This window comes from Takifugu flavidus, chromosome 4, assembly GCF_003711565.1.
Source record: "Takifugu flavidus isolate HTHZ2018 chromosome 4, ASM371156v2, whole genome shotgun sequence".
Taxonomy (NCBI): domain Eukaryota; kingdom Metazoa; phylum Chordata; class Actinopteri; order Tetraodontiformes; family Tetraodontidae; genus Takifugu; species Takifugu flavidus.
In genome coordinates this window covers 5054436-5062151 of record NC_079523.1, presented here as the reverse complement: position 1 = coordinate 5062151, position 7716 = coordinate 5054436, and positions in this window count along the sequence as shown.

The window sequence follows — 7716 nt, the reverse complement described above, 5'->3', positions numbered from 1 at the left end:
TGAACTGGATTAGTGTTGGGATGACATTGCAGAGCAAGAAGAAAGAGGGGGAAAAATATGGTTAGACAGCAGAAGTGCTGGAGGACGTACAGAGAAGCTTCGCTGGCCTGCGGGGTGGATCGAACAGGTGGTGGGGTCACTTTTTTTTTACTGAAAAGTGCTAAAATAATATAAAATGAAAACATTGTTTGAGCAGTTTTGCTTTTCTTGTCAGGTTGTTGTAAAAATGTTAGTTGAAGAAGCTGACTGGGGTCCAGTGATTCTGTAACTAATTTTGGCATCGCGGTCACCTCTTCTCTGACCTTATGACCCCTAAACTCCACAATTTTCACACTGATTCGCTCCCATCTCCAAACCACCAGCTAACATTTGTACCTTGCAAATATGGAAACTAAAAAATACAAGTGTTTACCACTCATTAAGATTGAGTGCTGTGGCTGGTTGTCACGGTAATGACAGAGGGCTTAGTTTTGCCATTCTGCGCTGTGGTTTTTACCAGACAACATGCTAAGATTGCAAATATGAAATTCCAAGAAGGTGATAAGTTGGTGTTAAGCAAAAAAAAAAAATCCTAGTTTCTGAAAGGAGCAAATATAAAACCCTTTACTCTAAATAAATCTGTCATATATGAGTCTAATGTAAATCTGTCTGTGTGTATCACAACAGGCACTGAGCAAATGTGTGGTATTAAACCAGTGGGTTTTTAACTCACTCAAACGTGCACACACTCACGATCAACAGCGGAGGCCCTCACACTGAGCTGTTTCTGTTGTTGCATCTGTTGAACAACAGTGAATTAATTTGCTTTTCATAATGGGTATCATTTTCATTGTTCGTGGGGAAAATGGGTCCCTGCAAATTATAGTAATGGAATAGTTTAGCAAGAGAAATCTGATATCCCGCTCTTCTTCTCTTCTTTCTTTTGTCTGTCTCCCATTGACTCCAGTGCTGATTTGATGTTACTAATGGCTTCCTAAATTTTCTAGAAAGGGATGAATTAGCAGAGTCTAGAGTTTCAGATGCTGCAGGTCGCCAAGATAAGAGACGTGCTCTAGCAAAAGGAAGCTGGTTCTGGTAGCTGTTGAGTGGAGTTTAAGTATTGATGAAAAACATCCGTCTTAGATATGAATGTGTCCCGATGTCAAGACCGCATTCACAAAATTATAAAAATTACAACATGAAGCCCAACTGTCCTCTTTCTCTAATGCCTTAATCAAATAGGTTATCAAAGGATAAAGCACATAAATACACTGGAAACTCTGATTCTGGAGGAGCATTATTTCACTTGTATAAAAAGTCACAAACCCTAGCTTTACCAAGGAAATCCATTAAGTGCTCAAGTCATAATATTTTGCCTTAAGGTGCGTCTGGCCACTGCTGGGACCAACACTCATGAACACACTATCTCAACACTACAAGCACAATGGGCCCTTTTGTCCGTGTGCTCCGCTGCTCATTCAGCTTAGCCCACATGAAAGTCAATGGAAGGGAGAATGACGAATGGATGTGTTGGTGCTAGTCTTTTGCATGCTCATATATCTGATGGTGTGTGAGTGCGTGCCTGCACACACGCGCGTTTGGCAATGTGTTTGTATGTGTTTGCTTGTTTGTCACATGATGTCCTGTGGCAACCCTTAACTAACCGTACAGGCGCCAGTTGAAGGTGGGGGGTGGGGGTTGGAGAGGGCCACGGGAGGTTGCAGAGCAAAGAAGAGGAGCGACGGAGCTGCAGAGGGGGGCACTCTGGCTGACTGCTGTCACATGATGGGCATATAATGAAGCCAAACTACATTCTGACTCTTTTATAACTGAACAACTGACTCATGACCCAACTTAGCACTGTGTAAACACAGAGCTGCAGTTCATTACTTGGTGTGTCGGAGATACGCTTCTGTCTGCACAGAAAACAGGACGTAATGGTCCAAGCTCAACGGTTCAACCTAATAACATGCCGAAGTACTCCGAGAACCTTGAACACATGTTTCGGGCCCGTTAATCACCCCAATGTTCTTTGATACTTTGTGTCCTTAAATCTCAGATGTGCTGCCAGCTTTCAATATAGAGCCTGCAAGGCATAATAGAGGTATTAAAATGATTTTAGCGAGGCATGGCATTTCATCACTGTCAAATTAAAAATGAAACATTATGCCAAGGTGCTTTTTTCAAAGCGAAATGCCTAGGTGGCTTGACAGGAGTCCAAAGTCAAGGAAAATGAATGGACACAAAAGCGGCCTAAAAAGAAACAGTGTGGCTGTGTGTGGCTCTTTATCACAGAGGCTTAGTAATGCTGTCATATCTAATGCTCACACTCCATTAATCACAAGGCCTGTGACTGGGTTTAAGTGTTGGATGGCACTCAGAGAGAGAGAGTGTGTTTTTGTGTGTGTGTGGGTCCGGGTAGCGAGGTGGTGGTGTTTACACAGAGCATAAGCAGCGGTTGGCCGCAGGCCGGGGACATCTGGCCATGATAGGCCACTGTGAAATGTGTCTGACACGGCCAGAAGCCAGTTGCCCTTTCTCCACCGTAGTGTGTGTGCACGCACGTGTGTGTAGTCAAAACTGTGTGGGTCTAATGCAATTGTTTGTATTTTTATTTTTTGTTTCCGGTTGGCATATATAGATAGTGTTTTTATCAAAGCACAAGGGCCGACCGTGATGCACAGGTCCACATTTGATGAATTCCTTCAGTCAACCAGGAAGGTGCCTTCTTCGTCACCTTTGTGGCTGTACGGTAACGGGAGATGAAAAACACAGTTGGTTAGGAGAGGGGAAATGAATAAATGGAAGCCTCGGCCGTCCTGGGCTCTTCAGCCAACCTCGTTCCCCTCGTCTGTCATCTATTTTTCCCCCTCTCTTCGTTGCTGAGCTCTTGATCACTTCTCTTTCCCCTCGCCGTTGCATTCCACACAATTTTGTCATCCTGCCAAGGAAACGAATCAGAGAGCTCTGTCTCTCAGCCTCCACATTTTTCCTTTGTTTCATTCGGCCTTTCTCTGCCTTTGTCCACTCATAGTTTGGTCTGCAACCTCCTGCCCCCCTCCCATCTCATGATGTCATACGTCAGGAGCAATGGCTGTTGGGAATTGACCTGAGGTCAAATGAACTGTGTCCTGCTAGCAATTCTGCGTGTCGTAAACTGTTCATTTTTGCCTTTGAGGAAAGTGCTTCCCTTGTTTAGAGAAAGTGTCTCCTGTTTCAAGAACTCTGTTCAGCCTTTTAAGCTGATTCAAAGTGGCTCCCTGAGTCTGTATTTTTCTGCTAAGATAATTTGATGTGTCTGTACGCGCCAGTTATCATGTTACTGAACTTATTATTTGTACCCGTAACTGAATGAAGCCTTTACTTCAATTTTAATTAATTTTCATCTGCTGCTGTGCTTCCCCCTCCCGTGCTGTCCAGTCAACCATGTCGGTGGTTAAATGTTTTAATCATACTGGTATATGGAATAATTCTATCAGTCGGTCTGGGTTCAGTCTTTATTTCTTACATGGCTGATTAACCGTGTTACCAGTTGTTTAGCCGACAGTGCGGATTAGCTGGATTAGATGTTCTGTGTTTGTGCGCGTGCATGCATCGGCGCACGGGAGCGTAATGTGTTTGTACGAGTATGTTAATGCCGATTAACAGTAGTTTGGCAGGCTGAAAGTCAATTGTTGGCGCGCATGAGACGGTAGAGCCAGAGTAAGAGATATTACACGTCTTTATGAAACTTTGTGCTGATTAGACAGAAGAAATCTGATAAGAAATGTTATATATTATGACTGGTGCATCTACATTTGGTTCAGTATTTGGACCATCTACTGGAGCCTCAATATGGCCATTAAATCACTATATATCAACCATGTTCCCAGCCTCAATAGATCAAGAATTATTCTCCTTCATTGAAATCTTCTTCTTGCACTCCTGTTCCTCAGATCTTCTAATTCTTCTGTTCGAGCTTCTCCCCACATTGCAGTCATTGATATTTTTCTGTGTTCGTCACAATAATCCCAATTCCCATATTTGTTGTAGGCCAGTGGTGTAACTGCTCAGCCAGTTTCTGTGGGTACAAAGCCACTTCAATGGCTGCCAAGAACAACTGGTCAGAGAACAGCACTGGCTCCGACTAGATGTACTGAAGAGAAACGTCTGTTTCCTCTACTAAGACTGTTTTTCTTAAGCTATTAATGGTTTAGCGCCATAGAGAAGTTGAATATGATACCGCTTTCTCATTGACTATTTTAGTACCCTTCAGTGCTGTGAGCAGCTCGGTGGTAAACATGTTGCTCTGCTGTTTTTGTCCCGGCTCTTATCGCGGCAGATAGGCCTCAGATAGAGTCATACCCGCAGAATCAGAACCTTAGCTAGCCACAGCAGCAAATGCTGGTGGGACAACAAGAGGACCGGCTTATCTGCCATCTCGATAGAATGATGACAATCTGCTCTTCATATTTTCATATAGGACATCTCAAACCCGTGCTCCTAGTAACCTGCACCATAATATCCTTGAGTAAAGCAAACTCCGGTTGGTGTCTGGGGCTTCTTCATAAGCTGAGAGTCAACAGAAACGAGCACTTGCTCATGCACATGCAGAAATTATAGGGAAGTGGGTTGAGGCTTCTGGCCTGTTTTTGAGTCATCATGCTCTCTCTGCAGTGTCTTTTCTTTCTGACAAATATGACAGATACATATCAAGCTGAGCAGTCTGCACCAGAGAGATAAGGACCAGTTGGGTGCTGGGGTTGCAACATCCCACTGAGCCAATGAGTGAGCGCAACGCATTTTTCATACTGATCTCCAGCAGATAGGCCTTCGATGCGGGTGTGATGGCCCTGATAATTTCAGTCTGTGCTGTGGCAAGCAGTGTGCCATGGTTGCACGTTTGCATGTCTCCTGTCCAGGATTTGATAGAATATACAAATTCAAAATGAAGACTATAACATGCAGGCAGTCTATCGAATGTATGCCTGTAAAAATGATCAATTTTTGACACATGCGTTATTACAGGCTTAGCCTAATATTTCTGAAGGCAGAAAGAAGATTTGCTAAAGCCGCGGACTTATTATTTGTTTCTTGTAACAGAGGAAGGCAGGAACTTTGTAAGTAATTCACATTTTTCTAGTCTACCATCAATGTGAATTCACCAAATATCCAACAAGCACCTGAATGTGACTGTGTGTATATACAGTATACCTTGTCACAAGAACAGAATGAAGACAGAATATAAAGTGAGTTCAGGGCAGCTCTGTTGCTGTATTCACCAAGCAACCATTATGAGGTGACAATAGTGGCTGGAATACTTGGGGATTCAGAGCTGAGTAGATCACTGCGTTTCTCTGTGGGCATCTATGTGCTCCACTGTGCTGCTGTTCTCTGTCTGGTCATCAGTCCCTGTGGGACTGTCCAGAGGATCCATGCAGGTGAATGCATCGATGTCCCATCCTTGCACGACTGGCCCCCTGCCAAGGTGCCCTCAACTCCCCCACTCTTGTCTGTCTCCAGTTACCTTCCAGTGAAAGCAAGTGGAGCAGGGTGGGGGCCGATAAGGGTGCGGAAGAGGATCGCAGGTCCAGACACCCGCTCCCCCGAGCCCTTGCAGGCATTAGTGCTGTACTTCTCCCCCGTGTTTGTCAATGGGAACCTCCAGATGAATGGGCTCATTTGTTTTCAGACAGTGGGGATGAATTTGTCTGTCAGAGAGCAAGTGAGCAGGAGGGCCTCTGCCGAGCAGAAGACGGCATGAATGGGAGCCAAACACTACCTGTCCCTGGTGAACTTCCTGAATGTTCCCTGTCCCTGGTGAGACGAGACTGACCTCCTTTACAGGTTTAAGGAGGCTGCTCTGCAAGTCCGCCGCCTGTTGTTTCAGAGCATTGTTGTACAAAAGAATATGTTCTGGACTAAAAATGAGATTGTTTAAACCTTGTTTAAATGATTTCATAAGGAATTTTCACTTTTATTTCTGAAACTACAATGTGACAGTAACATTAATATTGAACTCTATCTGGATTTTTCCTGAACCACAAATTAAAGCAATAAGGACTAGCTTCTTTCAAAAAGGTCGAATCATACACTCTGTTTGTTTTTCCCCTTTGGGATTATAAATTCTGCCTTCACAGGCCATCCCATAGACATTCTGTCTCATTTTCCAGTACTTAAAGTTAATTATTTTAAAGTCTGGAAAATATGACAACTAATAAGTTAAAATCCTTAATACACAGAACAGATGTGTGCCCATCTATGATCACTGATTGAATAGCTACAGTATTTATTGTTCTCAGCAATAATTTTCATTGTTTTTAAAAACATCCTTAATAATAAAAAATTGTATTAGTGTGTAACAAAGCCAGTGGCAGAGTGAATTTAGCTGTCGGTATCAACAGTTACAGAATGTTAACCTACTATTGTACCCTGTGTAATCAATCTTAAGACTGTCTCTGTCAGACCACTATGGTCTTAATTGGTGCTAATAGTAGAACATAAGTATTTCCTGTCCAAACTTCTCACTTCCTGTTTTTCTTTTTTCCACCGCTACAAAATAATCATGTCCTCAATCAAGCTCAGTATGCAGCTGTAGCTAAAGTATACGATTAATTTGTGATGTCACTAAGATATTGCATTGTGTCTGCCTTGTTTCCTGCCAGAAGAGGTGGCAGCCAAGCAGTGATTGGTAACCGTGCACGGTGGGCACGGTTGATTAATCTCCAAAGTGTAAAGAATTGTTCGACTGTCAGATGGTATGCCACCCCCTTTCCTTCCTGTCAGGTGGGGTTATTTCTATGAATTTCTCGTGATCCATTAAAAGAGGAAGTTTAACTGCAGGTCCTAAAAATGCATTTTCATGTTTTATTGTAGTTGGGCAGTCAGTTAAGGTAAAGCAAAACAAGAAGCGCCCCCCCCCCCCCCACACTTTTTTTTCCTCACGGCCAACAAACCAGCAATTGCACATCATCAACTGTAAAAGCAGAAATAGGCACAGTTCAGTAAATAATGTCCCATCATTTAACCTTAATATTCTTCCAGAGTTCTGAGGAAGGAGGGATTCTCTTTTTTTGTTGGGCTCAGGCAAAGGTCAACCCCCATCACAACACACATATTAAGAGACCTGCATCTGAACTGTGTTCTACTTCCTTTCATCTTCCATGTCTCTCTCCCTAACTCGACTTTGTGAGGGGATGGCCGGGATACCTTTTGATTCCGCTAATTCAATTTGATGGAAAAACAAATACACCGGGGTAGTGGGAGACGAGAAAAGAGTGGGAGTTTTGGAAGGGGGGAAGAGGATAAAAATAAAGAAATGGAGGGTTACGTTGAGCTCAAAGAGGGAATGCGCCACGGAGGTGGGGAGGTTGATGAGGACAAACGGAAGAGCAGGAGAAAGAAAAGCAGTTAGGGAGTGGACATGAGCAGAAACATCCAGTTCCAGGTTCAAGTCGTAAACCTTTCGGCGCTCTGATCTCGGTGGTCACCACGTTCACCCCGCTGACGCATCTGGGATCTCTCCTCTTCATCATTTCTGTGGAACGCCACTTTGATGGTGAAGATAAGTAACATCCTATTTTATGGCTCTTTTGGTGTCACATAATTCATGGTGGGAGTTTGGGGGGGGGGGGGGGGGATTTTGTTTGATGTAGCTGATGGATGAGGCGAAGAGAGTACAAAACCCTCATTTTACAGTGACTCTAAGAATCTAGTGGCACAGCAACGGTGGCACGTGCTGACTTCCAACACACTAAG